Here is a 15,637-nt window from a genome sequence, read left to right as displayed (position 1 = left end):
TTAGAAATCACTTCATTAGATGAAAATGTTAACCTTATTATTAACTATAGACTATAGTTGGAAATAATAACCTCTGTTTAATGTCTTCATTAGGATTTGGAAATGATAGAAATATCTAGCATAAAATATGCTACAATGTCTTAAAAGGAACTTGACTCATTACAGGTAATTTTACACTTCTTTTAATTCTTCTGCAACTTGAGAATGTTTTACAGACTTGCTATAATTATGATTGTTTTTCACTTCCTTAAGATTCCTGACTATAATGGATCCAGAAGCAGTGTGTGCTTTATAAAAGTATAAAATACACTTTCGTTATGAAAAGTGATGCTAGGTGGATAATGATTACAAGATTTGGGATTTAATATTTCTACCTCTTTTCACTTTTATCCCATTCCTAACTTTTTGGGGTATGGGCAAATGTATTTTAAATTATTAATATCTTTCTGTTTTTATCATTTTTTTAGTTTCTACCATTAGAAATAGTATCACATGATGAATGTGCCATTGATATTTTTCACTGATATGATGATATTTCAAAGTTTGTAACAGAATTACTAAGAAAAATAAATATAGAAACAAAAAGATGAAGTAATAAGAGAGAGGAAGTGGACTATATAATTCTAAGAGAAGTATTTTTTATAAGATGTTATAAAACTACACCAACAGTTGTGGGCTTAGATGACAAATGGACATACAGGAGAAAATATTTCTGAAAACTTTTATCTGACTCAATTTTGGATGTCTAGCTTGAAATTCTTAATGGATCAATTGGATATATTTGTGGCATGGGGCAACTTACAGGCATTTAGATATTATTTCCAGTCTTTGGATACTCTACCAATTATGGATTTTGTCTTTTGCCATTTGTCCCATTGGGTCATAGGTAATAACTTTTATATTTTATTGATTTTGAGATATTCAACTTGATTTATATTTCTTCCTTAAAAGGTCTAGAGGAAAAAAAAATGATACTTATTGAAAGTTGATATCCTAGGGTTACCTGAGTTACAGGAGGGAAAGAGAGGAGCTGTTACAGGAACCACTGGACTGGACCTAGCTGAGGAGAGAGCAATGTCATGGTCAGGGAGCACCAGTGGACGCATACTCATGAAGCCCTGCCAGAAACAGAAAAGATCTGAGCCAGAAGAGACATTATGGGCCACTCAAAAGAAGCCATCCATTCTGCATCCTCTAAAAAGTGACAGAACAGTCTTCAAAGTCCTAAAGTAAAGGAGAATGTCTCAGAATGTCTGATGGTTATGATAGTTTCAGTGAAGACACAAGTAGCAGCTCCAACTCTCAGGAGAGTGAAGAAGTCTCTCCTTTACTTTGTAACCTCCCAATTACCAACAACAATGGATAAAGCTACACATATCCAAATGGCAAACCAATTGAGTGTGGCCTCCTGCAAGATGTGTGAGATGGTTGGCATGAGAAATACTGTTAGTCTAAAACAAAATGTTTCTGCAATGTTTCATACTCAAGAAGTCATTCACCAAACTCAAATAAGGCAGGAACTTGGCTAGATTTCAGGTCATAGGTAAAACTCCAACAAAGAAAACAAAAGTCCTTCAGAAACCACTGTTGGTTACAAAACTAGCTACTTATGCTCAGTATCGGGACTCATTGGAAAATCTAAACAATAGTCTCCATGGAAGATTTTTGCTAGGATAAATAAAGTGATAGCAACAGCTTTTTAACTCTGTTATCTGTTTTTTTAAACATGCACATATTAAAACCTGCTAAGGTGATATCTCACAAAATGTGAGAGTAAAATTTCCAAAGACAGACCATAGCATACCAACGAAAGTCTTCTGGATTGCTAAAATTATAAAATTAGCAAGTCACAGTGCCCTTTCAACATATGATGGGTTTGAAATGACTGTTCTCTGGACTTCTAGTGTAATATGCCAATTGGTTGATGTGAAACCAGTGAAAAATCTCTTGTTCTTCTCAGAGCTTTTCAACATACATATACAAATTGGAAAGCTGTTGTAGTAAAAAAGACTTGTGCCGAAATATTTCCTCCTGATTTCTCACAAAAGGCTTCAGAGAGCATGCAGGTTTCTTTTAAACCTTGCATTAGAGCAGAAGTGGTTGACAAGAGGCATTTGTGTTAAACATGAGGGGCAGTGGTAGAAAGTATAATTGGACGATAATTAGCAATGGTATATGAATAGAGTGAACACAAAGTAGATGGCTTCTGGCACCATATGCATAGCACCTTAATTTATCACATTGGTTGATCTGAAGCACAGGACATCCATTAAAAAAAATATATCTGTCATTATAAAAAGACAGGATGGCATTCTAATACATCATCACATTTCTTTACTTAAGTAAATGAAATAGCCCAAAGTAGCGGTTCAAGGAAAGAATGAAATTGGGAGCTATAGATCCATTAAATCTTTCTACAGTGTGTGGCATGACCATTATGTACTGGCTGATAGAATTCTGAGGACTGGGATGGATGGCTCAGAAGCAGGAGACAGATTGATTTTGTTATACAAACTTTTCTTATTTTCCCTGTTGGTTTCTGTAAAGATAACATGATTGAACTTACTCCACCCTGAGGTTTCATAAAACTTCCTTTTATGAGTTTGAACTACTTCAAGGAAACTGACTCCATTGCAAAAATCAGTAAAAGTTATTTTGTAAGGATGTTTAAAATCATGGATGTCATGTAGAAGTGAAATTAGAAGCACTCTCATGGGGCCTCATTAGGTCTCATGGAGCCATATTTAATATGTGTAGTCACAGTGACTTGAATTAGTGAGGGTTCACTTCAGTGGATGGGAAGAAGAGGATGACAGTGGGTAGACACTGAGTCCCCTCACCTTTATCCTATAAGGTGTGTTAGTTAATTGGTATTAACTGCAGCCTTAAGCATCACAGTCATTGAAATAAAGCAGTTTCATCAAAACAGAAGAAAAAGGCAAAGTCCCAGCAATAGAAAGGACATTAAAAACAACTGTATTGTAGCAGAAAGAGAGATTTCTAGATAGAAAGGATTAAAATTTATTCCAAGGAAGATCTGATCAGGAAACCATTGGCTCTGCCATCATCTTCATCAAACTAAACCTATCAGGTTGTTCAAAAACTGGGTGGGAGAAGAGTTTTACCCAGGAGTGATTTATAATTAATTCAGCTATACAGTGGACTACTTTTCTGGAGCATTGTGCTAAAAATAGAAAATTCCAATACCATATTTCTTCAGGCAGATGGAGAAAGTACTTTAGTAGGGGTTCAGTTTACAATGTGGCAATTTTTGTGTTGTGTTGAAGCTTTTGAAAGAATGTTATAACATTTTCCAAGTTTAAATTTATGTGCATTGCTAACAAGAACTGAAATCTTAACTTTTATGATAAGATTAAAGCTTATTTGTCAAGACTGAAGGAAATGATTTAATAATGATATAGTTACAGATGATAGGGAACTGTCATTACAAATTAATATTTTTGGTACTCTTAGGGATATTTTTTGATTTTTGAAACATCAGTGCCATTTCAGTTTCCTTTGCTCCAGAAATGTGTAATTCTCCCTCATGGAGGGCTCATCACCACATGATAATGAAAGGGGTAATTAAATCACTCTTCTTTTTGGCATTTTATTTCCATTCATTTCATACATTAAGCCAGAAATGTTCTTCATTTTGTGACAATATATTTGGAGTTTTATATGAAACTAGAATTACTCTGGATATTTTAATATGGTGTCTCTTAGATTTAAAAAATGATTAAAATTCTCCTTAAAGTTTAAACTGGAATGGGTGACATGATGTTTAGATTTCATCTGCATGTTGAGGGATAGGAGGAAATGCAATATTTCCTTAAATTTATTTTATTTTCCTTACTAATACTATTCCACAAAAAGGATTCTGAACAGTTCACTATCTTTTCCCTCCATCTGTGGGATAGCAACTTGGTATGGTCACACTCCAAAAGTGATGTTCTATATTACCAAAGTAATCAACTTAAAAGTTGTTCAAAACCAAAATAAGTTTAGCTTTGAAAATAATTCTAGCTCCATTTTTAACTATCCTGGAAAATTATTTGTTAGAAAACTATTTGAAAGAAAATTTAATTCTCTTAAAATTCCTTATACATTGTACAAGTTTTTATTTAATTGTAGCCAGAATTTATTTTAACAATAATAACTGTTCTGGATCATTTTGATCATTTCCTACTTTAAAATTCACAGATTCCTTTAAAAATAGTAAATTTGGAAAAGGATTGTTTTTTGGTATTTTCTAACTTTCTGCCACAAAGTCACTGAATGAGGGAGCTCTAGCATTTACCAATGAGGTTCATAAGACTAGACTCTCAGCAATTCGCATCTGTTTCAGAAGTACTTCTGAGTCTCTGTCTAGGCTCTCCAGAGTGCTAACACTGACCATTTCCTCTGGAATATAGGCAGAGCTAATTAGACATTAATCAAAATGATTAATCTCTATAGTTCTTCAGTCTATTGATGCATTAAAATTGTTAATGGGAGAGGCTTAGGGGATCATTTTAGGTAAGATTTTTGTTGAAATGTTAAAATGCATATAAGGTTAAAAAACAGCAATTTATTTTCCTGAATATTGTTCTACTTTGGGGAACAACAACATTGGTAATGTGCACAGATTTATTTCATTCTCTACAAGAGGGATTAATAATGTGTTTTGTATTAGCTATTGAAAGTAAAGTGTGTTACTTTGTAGTGCAAGAATGTATGGAATCACATCACCATTTCTTAATATTGACTCATTGGGGTCATAAATGCAGATCATATCAACACAAATTGATTCTCACATGTCAACTATGTGTGAGTACAGCTGTTAAGTTACTCAGTATTCATCTTAAACAACTTTATTGAGAAGGACTCACTGTAAATGTGACATCTTCACACTTTCCAATCTTTAACTTTGAGTAATCTTCACATAAGCCTAGACCTAGAAAAGTTCCAAAGTAAAACTTATATCAGTCTTCACTCCCATGCTCAACAGACCAAAGCTATCACTGATTGCTTCAACACACACACACACAAAAAAAAAATCTTAAGATGTGCTCTACCAGTACCTTGGATGTAGGAGCTCTCTAGGGAGCTGAATAAACCAGGAGGGATTTGATTTGGAGCCAGTTTGTCCTGGCAATTGGTTCTTTGAATCACTCTTTTATAGCCAAATGTTAAAGGATTCCAATTCCATTTGAAAATTAGGCTCTGGGTGTGTTAGAATTTTCTGCCTATTCATCAGTGTTTCTTGTTTTGATCTGGGTGTCCAAGTCAAGGGTTTTTAGGGCCTTCCTACAGTATAAAACAACTTCAGGGCCTCTTCCTTGTTCAGATTTTAACTCCTGTTGTTGATGAACAGAAAAATAAGTCAATGCAGAGGAGATTTATGTCTTGGTCATAATGTCAGTGTACAACTTGGTATTCCTGATTTCTTTTACTGTTGAAAATATACCACTAATGCATCTTTATTATTTCCCCTTCTAGGATGATTTAGGGATTTTTGGTAGTTAAAACACTTCAACTTTTTTTCTTGCTGTATATAAGGAAAGATAAAGCTGGAACCAGCTTTTTATTTTATAGAAAATTTACGTGAATTTTCAGTGTGTTTGTTTTTATTATGGTTAATTTTGCATGATGTGACAACTCCTATCAATATCTGTATTATGGCGCTTTATATTTGGTAATTATCCCTTAATACTGGAAAGGGTTTTTAAAGTACTGAGATTAAACTGGGTTTCTTCCTTTAATTTTTTATATTTTAAATGAAGCCACAGTGATTTATACAAAAGAAAGCCATCTGTTCCTGGGTAAATAACTCAAGGATAGAAGTTAAAGTAAACAGGATAAGGGTGATATAATATATATATTTATATAATTTCTACATATATTTGATAGATACAAATTTAATCTCGTATTTTTTCTGGAACTTTTAATCATTGAGAGAGTGTTCAAAATCTTGTGAAGTATATAAAATAGTGTGAAAAATATCTGGAGAGAAATTCATATTCATCTCATTTTTACCAATTTGCAAATTTTTAGCATGCATGTGAGAAGAATTCAAATTATAACTTTGTGTACAAGATGAAAATAAGTCACTACATTTGCCCATTGTACAAAAAATAAAACATTAAAGTCATAAAAAAAACACTTATCAAGGCCTTACCAAGCTCGAGCTATCTATCTATTCATCTATCTATCATTATTCATCTCCTGTGCCACTCTAAAGATGTATTTATGGAGGTAAGAAAGCAAACACAAAAAATTCATGTCATATTTAAACATTGTGGATATCAAAATACAGAATCATAAATCAACAAGCATAAGGTCACATAGCAAAAAATAAAAATCAGAGGTAGAATTTAAACGCAGACATTCTGCCCTCAACATATCTTTTAATTTCATAATAAGAGAATAATAATTCCATTATATTTTCTTTAGGAAGAGGAGAATTTATATTTTTATTGTTAACATACTTTTTTTCTAACATAAATAAATTCCTATTTTATAATTCCAATGTAAAACAGCATTATAAAATTTTGATTGCTGCATTGTTATTAAACAAATTTTTCAAACTTGTTCTTCTTAAAAAATGTTTAGAAAATTTTATAGTTCTTAAATTTTCTTCTGAAATGTTTACCTTTTTTCTATTTCTGACATATGAGAATATATGGATAAAAGCTATTTTTAAAGTAATGCTTCCTATTTTTTTAGCTTTGAGTAATAATTCAAAATTAACTGTCAACAAAAATCACAAAATTGTGGATATTTGACAGTTACTATTGACTAACAATGAAACTAAAGGCTGAGGGCATACCAAATAAAATTTCAAAAATTCAAAAACAACTAGAATTTTAAATCAGAAAACCAGATATCTATGGCAACATATTTTGCCAATCATTGTTTTGTATTTCAAAAGTTCAATTTGATAATTTATATTCTAAAATGCTGTGCAAATATTTAAATTGATAAAACCAGCAATCTTTTATTACCTTATTACTGCCATCTGCCTTCTGTATCACTTTTTGTATTCTTATGATTTTGATTAAGGCAAACAATAAGTACTATATGCCACAGTCATTTTCATGAAATAATGCCTCTTTTAAGTCTCACTTTTGACTGTGTAAATGTTTGTGGATATAAAGATAAATATTTTCCCAGTATAAATTTTCATGAAGTGAGGTATGCAGTGATTCCATAATAGAGCATTGGAGGACAGAGGGGCAAGGTTGGGGGATGCAGCTCTGTGCCAGGGCCACATGGATGGATTGCTTCAGGTGTACAGGGGATCCTGTCCACTTATCCTTCTGTTGTGGTGCAAAAGACAAGCAGAGCATGTATTGGATCAGTTTTAGTAAGCTTCGTTTGCTGTAAAGGAGGCAAAAAGGTGAGATTGCTTATCAGCATCTGAGTTAAGAATCTTGCTGTCCTGGGAAAGGATGGAGACACTACAACATCAAGTAACAGAGAAGGCCAGGGTGAGGGAAGAGGAAGTTCTCATACTGAAGGGTCCAGTAAAGGAGTAATCACAGCCATATACATTCTGGCCAGAAGCAGTGTGACTACAAATAGAAACCTTCTCCAAAGAAGGAAAATACATTAATACACTTTTGGCAATTTTCAAAAAGCATGGACATTGGCTAGAAGAAGAATCATGAGATGAATTAAAAATTTATCTTGTTTTGCTTTGCTTTTTATTTTAAATCCTATGTGTCTGATAAATTTTGGTTATGCCTATGGAGGAAGTCATAAGAACTGAAGTTTCTATGAATTTCATAGAAAAATTAAAAAGAGCTGGAGATGTAGCTCAATGATAGAGTGTCCTTGTACAGGTTCAATCCCAGTACCACAAACAAAAAATGAAAACAAAAATGTAACTTAACTAACTCTCTTATTTATTTATTCTTCCATTTTCCAAATTTGCCAATGAAATATGCTTATAAGACAAATGATCCAATGATGAGCTGGGACAATAGTTTATTTGCGAATATCTGAAGTCACTGCATACTATCTTATAACACTATGACATCAAGGGCTTATTCAACAAAATTTTATTTTTCTCTTCAGCCTCTGGAAACTTAAAAAAAAATTGAGTCAACCAAGGAGAAACTTAAATATCCTGCATTGAAAATACCCAGACTTTATTCCATTATCTCACAGAGAAACTTTCATTAATTGGGAAGAAATCTTTCCATTACTTTCACTTAATACACAAAATTGTTGTGAGGGTGTACATATTACTGAATACAGAAGGGGTCAAGCTTGCAGATATCTAGCAGACTGAAGGCTGACATTTCTAAGACATGAGGTCCTTTTTCACAGGCAGTCTTCAGAAGCGACATTTATTCCATTTAAAAGAATCTGATGCTTGACCTAGAATATTAAAGAAAACCCTACAGGACTGGCAAACCTACTTTCCAAAACTTAAAAAGAGAAATAAAGCTTTGAGCTCTGCTGCTCAGAAAATTAATGAGTGATTCATCCCACTGAAAAATGGATTACAGTTCACTGCAACCCATTTTTCAGACCTCACTGAGTGTTTTATATAAACAGGAGGTGAGCTTCACATTAACCATAATATTTAGCCTCTTTCCCTGAATTAAAATAAATAAATAAATATGTGTCATTGTTGGTCAATAAGTGAATTCAAGTTTTGTGTACAACAATGAATGCTGTTTTGGAAAAGATAAATTTACCTCAAGGAATTTATTTTGTGTTATGTGTACAGACATTCCATAAGGAGAAAACTTGTTTATAATTGGGGGGGACACATTCAAATTATAGCAATCTAATTACTTTTAATACATAAATATTTATTCTTTATTGCTATAATAATTGTAATTCTTTATGAGATACAATGTGACCTTCAAACATCTGAATCCAATATGAAATGATAGATCAGAATTCTTGTCATATCCATCACCTCAAATATTTTAATGTTTGTTATGAATATTAAAAGTCTTCTCTTCAAAATCTTCTCTTCTTACAATTAAGAAGCATACAGTTAATTGTTATCCAACATAGTTACCCTGCTGTGGTACAGAATATTAGAAATTCTCCCTCCTATCAAACTGCACTCCCTATCTTAGTCAACCTGCCTTCATCCCTATCACCCCCTCTGTTACCCACTCTTCTACTGTCCACATTTTGAAGATCAACATTTTTAGATTCTACATGTAAGTGAGAACATCAGCAAGAACAACAAAGCTGGAGGCCTCACAATAATTAACTTTAAAACATATTACAAAATTATAGTAACAAAACAGAATGGTATTGGCATAAACACAGACACATTAGTAAAAGGAAAGAACAGATAACTCAGAAATAAATTCACATGTCTATGAGTAACTGATTTTTGACAAAGATACTGAGAATACACATTGGAGCACGGAGAGTTTCTTTAATGAGTGGATCTGGAAAAACTGGATATTTATATGCAGAAAAATGACACTAGATTCCTATATCTCACTATACACAAAGATAAACTCTAGAGTGAATCAATACTTAAATATCACACTGAAAAATATAAAACTACTAGACTAAAACATAGGAAAAATGTTTTGATCCAGGAAGAATTTTCTGAATATGAACCCAAAAGCACAGAAAACAAAATAAAATATTAAAATGGGTTTACATCAAACTAAAAAATTTCTGCACAGTAAAGGAAACAATCAAGAGTGAAGAGAAAAAAATTTAAAACAGGAGAAAATATTTGCAAACTATTCATCCAACAAATAAGTAATATTTAGAATATGCAAGGGATTCAAGAGAAAAAAGAAAAAAATCCAATGTTTAAAAAAATGAGAGATTATAGGAATAGATATTTCATTTCTCAAAAGATGATATACAAATAGGCCACAAGTATAAAAAGAATGTTCAACATCACTAATCATCAGGAAAATACAAATAAAAATCACAATATATTATCTCATCCCAGTTGTAACATCTGTTATCAAAAATGCCCCCAAAATAAGAAATGCTGCTGAGAATGTCGACAAATGGAAATTCCTTTAAACTGTTGGCAGTAATGTAAATTAGTCATAATGGTTAAGAGTATAGTTTTCTTAAAAAAATAAATAGAACTACCATGTGATCAGTAATTCAACTAATAGGAATATATGAAAAGGAAATCAATATGTCAAAGAGGCGTCTGTATTCCCATGTTAATTATAGCATTATTCACAATAGCAGGATCTGAAATCAAGGAAGGTGTCTATCGATGGATGAATGAATAAAGAAAATGTGGTATAGATACATAATGGCTTATAATCAGCCATAAAAAAGGTTGAGAACCTATTATATACAGCAACATGGATGAACCTAGAGGATGTTAAGTGAAATAAATCAGGCACAGTAGAACAGTCTTTGAGTTTGATGGAAAATTAGATCATTCAGTTTTCTTACATTGATGACACTTGAAATTTCTACCCGTTTTGGCCCAGTGAGCAAAAGCAGGAAGGGAAGTAATTAGTTAGTTACTGATATGATTAAAATTCATCATCATTATGTTAATTAGAATGATTTAAATGAATTCATTTTAATTGAAAAAATAATTATTGTATATATTTATGGGATAAAATGTGATGTTTCAACCTGTGTATACATTGTAAAAACATTCAGTCAAGCTAATTAATGTATCTATCATTTCATCAACATTTTTTCTGGTAAGAATCTATTAGAATTTTAATCAACCAATCTGAATATTTAAACCAGATTTACCAACTAATGTTTTATATGTTCTGAAGTCCACATCACTACATTTGGAAAATAAAATCAATTCAGTTCAATGCTCTGAAATCAAAGCTTTTAAATAATGCAACTGGTTTCTGAAATTTTCAAACTAATAGTTTAAGTAGCATACTAATACAGTGCATCGTGCAGTTAAGATTTTTTTTTTCTTTGGTTATTTACAGCAATACATTTCAAACTATCATCACTTCTGCTTCTTGTATATTACTGTATTATTTGAGAAGATACCACACCAATCTCATGAATATCAGCCAGAAGATGAATAAATATGAAGAGTGACTTTTTTTTACATACTGGAGATTGAACCCCTGGCCTTGTGTATGTTAGAAAAGTACTTTACCACTGAACTACCCCCCAGCCTAAGAGTGATAATTACTGTTTTTATGTCTCTCATTTGCAAATTATAAATGTGAAAATGGTCTTTAGTTATATTTGAAAATTTCAAGTACTTACAAAATATATAAAAATTCCTAGATAGTTTTTGCTACTAAACTCAGATTTGAATCTTAAATGTCTGGAGTGCCATATTCTCCAAATTACATAACCAAATCTAACTTCCTTTTTCAAAATCATACTATGGCAAAATTTTATTTCTTAAAAAATTGCCAAAAGGGCTATAGCTGTGGCTCAACAGTAGAGCACTCACCTAGCACAGGTGAGGCCCTGGGTTCGATCCTCAGCACCACATAAAAAGAAAGAAAGAAAGAAAGAAAGAAAGAAAGAAAGAAAGAAAGAAAGAAAGAAAGAAAGAAAGAAAGAAAGACATAAAGAAATATATTGTGTCCAACTACAACTAAAAAATAAATAAAATAAATATTAAAAAGATTGTCAAGAAAAAATTTCATGATTACATAATTGATACAAAAGTATCTGAAAGATGCAAACTTTTCCAGGTTTTACTTCTAGACTAGTAATTCTTTGCTTATTTTTAAAACATATATACTACCATAATACACCTATGCATCAGGGGACCTATGAACTCCTATATATAGCCTGTATAGACCTAGAGTAGTTGGCTTCAGAGTCACCCACTGAGGAAAATAGCACATTCCTAAGAGTATGGAAATAAAATATTATAACTTTTCTATGTACTTATTTTTAGAACATTTTTAGGACATATATTTTTGTATTTCATGCTGCCTGTATATATTATACTAATAAATATGCATACCTATGAATTTCAAATTTGGTTATGTTCAAAATAACTTATAGAAGGACACAATAAAATTACTAGAGACCATGGGCACATATTTGATAAAAAAAATATCGGAACAGGTAGATATTTTAAAAGTAATTAACTAAAAATTGCATTCATTTCCTTACAAAGTTTCTTTTAACTACTCTGCAGGTGTCATGGGTATATTAGTAGAGAAAAGTAATAAAAATGCTAATATACTTGTCATATATATGTACACACACACACACACACACAGAAAAGTACCTGTGTGTGTGTGTGTCTCTGTATGTATGTATACACACACACACACACACAGAGGCAGAAAATACTCATGACCAAAAGCAATTCTTACTAATGTGGACCAAATAAAACCTGTGACATTTGTAGATAAGTGAATTCAAAGAAGTATATTAAAATGAAACTACTTAATGTAAAAAAAATAAATAGGAATACCACTGACAATATATTTTAAGCATTATCTTGATATTTTATAATAATCAGATATTAACTGTTTAGTTCATGATATTGTTTAAAATCATATTTTGCTAATTATAATGATTTTAGCCCCTATGAAAAAAAATTCAGATTTTTTTTCTATATTAATATTTATAAACATTTAAATTAAAACATATAAAATTAATGTGCCATGGTTTGGAAATGACTGTTCCCAAAAGTTCCTGTTAATGCAAAAATGTTTGGAGATGAAGTGACTGGATTATGAGAGTTATAAAGTAATCAGTTCATTCTGGTTTGAATGGATTAATGGGGTGGTAACTGCAGGAAGGTGGGGTGTGACTGTCAGAGGTGGGTCATGGAGGCATGCCTTGGAAGAGTGCATCTTTCCTTCAGCTTCTTCTCCTCTCCCTCTTTCATTTCTATCTTTAGATAAGTGGCTTTCCTTCACCAGACCTTCCACCAGGACCTGCTGCCTCACTTGTTCCCAGAATAAGGAAGTCAGATGACTCTGGACTGAATCTTTGAAACCATGAGCTAAACAAACTTTTCCTCCTCTACATTGTTCTTGGTAGATATTTTGGTCACAGTGACACAAAACTAACACAGAGTGTCAATATTATTTTTCGAATTGTTTTCCTATTTTAATCAACATGACATGGCTTCACAAACACCCTTGGAGTTTGAATATAAATTATTATCAATATAAACATTAAGGAATCTACTCCATTGTAACAATGACATTTTATACGATTTCATCTTTCTTCTATCTCTTGAACTCCCCTGTAATGATGTTAATTTATTCACATCTGACTGAACTGTCCCCATTCAGAAATAGTGACATTTTCTTTTAGTTTTGTTTTCTCTCTCTTTTTACATCTATTTTTGCCTCTTGTCCTAGGTTTCTTTCTCTCCCAATCTTTATCTTGATTTTAAAAAGAACAAAAGAATAAAAAGGAAGTTTCTACTTAGTACAGTATTTGGACTTACATCCACTTTATATTTGTAAAAAAGACAGATTTTTTAACTTTTTAAAAAATGATATTTGGATATTTTGAAAGTATTCTGCTTTTCTAATAACACTAACATGTAGACTTTGTTTTAAAGTTAAAAAAAGAAAAAAATCCACTTGGGTAATCAATTACATGATTGACACATTATTTTTTCTAGTAAATTTTTACTACTGATACTTAAACATATAGCATTTCAATTTTATTTAATTCAAAGCACTATCCTCTCCCACTAAGAAAAGCATTAGCTCAGTGCCTCAGTTAGGAGAAAGTTCATGTTTTCCTACAGTACCGGTCATACCTTGGTTTCTTGTTTTGGAAATTCATTATGTAATAAAAAGAACCATGAGAGACTTAAATTTACTCATGGTGCCTGTTAGGTCAGTGGCAACTTGGTGGCGACTTAGAACAAAGCAGCCCGCACTAGAAAAGAACATCAATCAGATGCCAGCTGAAATGCCTGTTAATCAGCCAGATCTCCTGACTAACGTCTGTCAATCAACAGGACCCCCCTGGCCAATCCTGGAGTTCAGCCAACTCACCTGACCAACTTCAAGGGGGCAAGGGACCCTCGAAACACCTTTTCCTGTTCAAGCCCTTCCCTTCCTGCTGTAAGCCCCATAAAAGTCCAGTCTGGTCGAGCTTCCACGCGGTTTCTCCTCAGACCCTTCCCCTGTCCCCTCTGTGGGTCTGATTGAGTTCCACCCGGGAGTGATATCTCAATAAAGCCTGTTCAGCGGCCCTTTTAAATCTGCCTCCTTTGGCCGCTGCCTGCCCCGCTTGATCTGACAGTGCCTTATATGAATTGGAGATGTAATAGATTTATAGGTTGAAGTCAGAACCACACTGTTGAGGGCCACAGCCGAATGTGGATGACGCAAGGCATTCTGCCAGAAGGGAGTGGTTGAGAGGTGACACCAGCGCGCTGCTACTTTGGAGTTCCAGTGGAGTTCCGTGTCCGAGTGGGGTAGGCGCGGAGCCCTGGGGAGAGCAGAGAGAGAATTTTAATATTTATTTATTTTTTAAAAGTTTTTGGCGGACACAATATCTTTGTTTGTATGTGGTGCTGAGGATCAAACCTAGGTCGCACGCATGCCTGGTGAGCGCGCTACCACTTGAGCCACATCCCCAGCCCCCAAATTTTAGACCATCACAAGCAGAAGGGAGGAGGATGCAAAATGCCAGGACACCAAGCCAAATGAAGGCTCTTTTTGGAAAAATTGTACCACCGATGACACCATCAGCAAAGATGCCCCAGCACTACCATAATTCGCTGCACCAACAGATAGTTCACAATGCATACAAGTGATACATAGTCCAGGCAAGTTCTGCAAGCAGTTCAAAGCAGAGGAATCCATCAATATGTCCATTTCCTCCCAAAGTAAATCGACTCCTTGATTGAGCATCACTTGTTGAGTTATTCAACACCACACTAAATACATAGTGGCAAGAGAGCTACTTTTTTTCTTTTGGTCACCAATAAAAGAATGTGTAGTTATTGGTTACTGAACCTTACCTTCAACATGTGTTGGGAAAACATATAATGGCAGTAGCACCCCAGAGAAAAACCCCAACATGGCGTCTAATGACCCTCTTTCTCCTCTTTGTTTCTTTCACTGGCGTGAAACTTTCCCGCTGGTGCCAATGTTCAAACCCTGCTGGTGGGAAGCCTTAGCCCCAATTAGAATTAACTTCTTGGTCTCCGGAACTGACATATGGAAGAGCTTGCCAATAAACAGGCGACCTGTTATCTACCTCAGCCCTGCAACCTCTCCTTAGACCTATATAAACACACAGCCTTTTGTAATAAAGCGGAAACCTCTTTGGTGATCTGTGTCGTGTGGTGCGGCGTCTTCCAGTCTTGCAGTGGTGCCAAAAACCCGGGAGATGGTGTGCTCGACAAACCAAGCCCCATCTTTGCCACCACCATCACCAAGGACACATTTTGCCCTTGTCTGTCTTTTTGGGTGCGGGCTTCCTGCACTCACCACTGATCAGGTCTAGGTAAGGTTCCCCCTCCCTGGCTCGCCAACTCCCTTCAGGTTAGCACTCTCCTGACGCCCAGTAGGGAGGAAGGAATGCACTCCACTAAGACCTTCACTGGTCCCAGTGGACCATCTGGCGACCCGCTTCCCTTTGGGGCATGAGGCTTCTAGGTTTACATGAGAGAGGCTCCCTGGTCTCTTCCTCCCCCGCCAGAGCTGTTTTCAGCCCAGAGCTGAACTTCTGCTGGGGCTCTGTCTTTCCTTCCTTG

The 15,637-nt window shown here is 34.0% G+C and overlaps 1 pseudogene; it reads left to right on the top strand.

The window, feature by feature from the left end:
- Positions 1 to 1,249: 1,249 nt before the first annotated feature.
- LOC125615162 lies at positions 1,250 to 2,968 on the top strand (annotated as a pseudogene).
- The last annotated feature ends 12,669 nt before the right edge of the window (positions 2,969 to 15,637 follow it).

Source organism: Marmota marmota, unplaced genomic scaffold (assembly GCF_001458135.2).
Source record: "Marmota marmota marmota unplaced genomic scaffold, marMar, whole genome shotgun sequence".
In the NCBI taxonomy this organism is placed as follows: domain Eukaryota; kingdom Metazoa; phylum Chordata; class Mammalia; order Rodentia; family Sciuridae; genus Marmota; species Marmota marmota.
The sequence above is the reverse complement of the archived record's forward strand: the minus strand, read 5'-3'. Positions and strand labels throughout refer to the sequence as shown.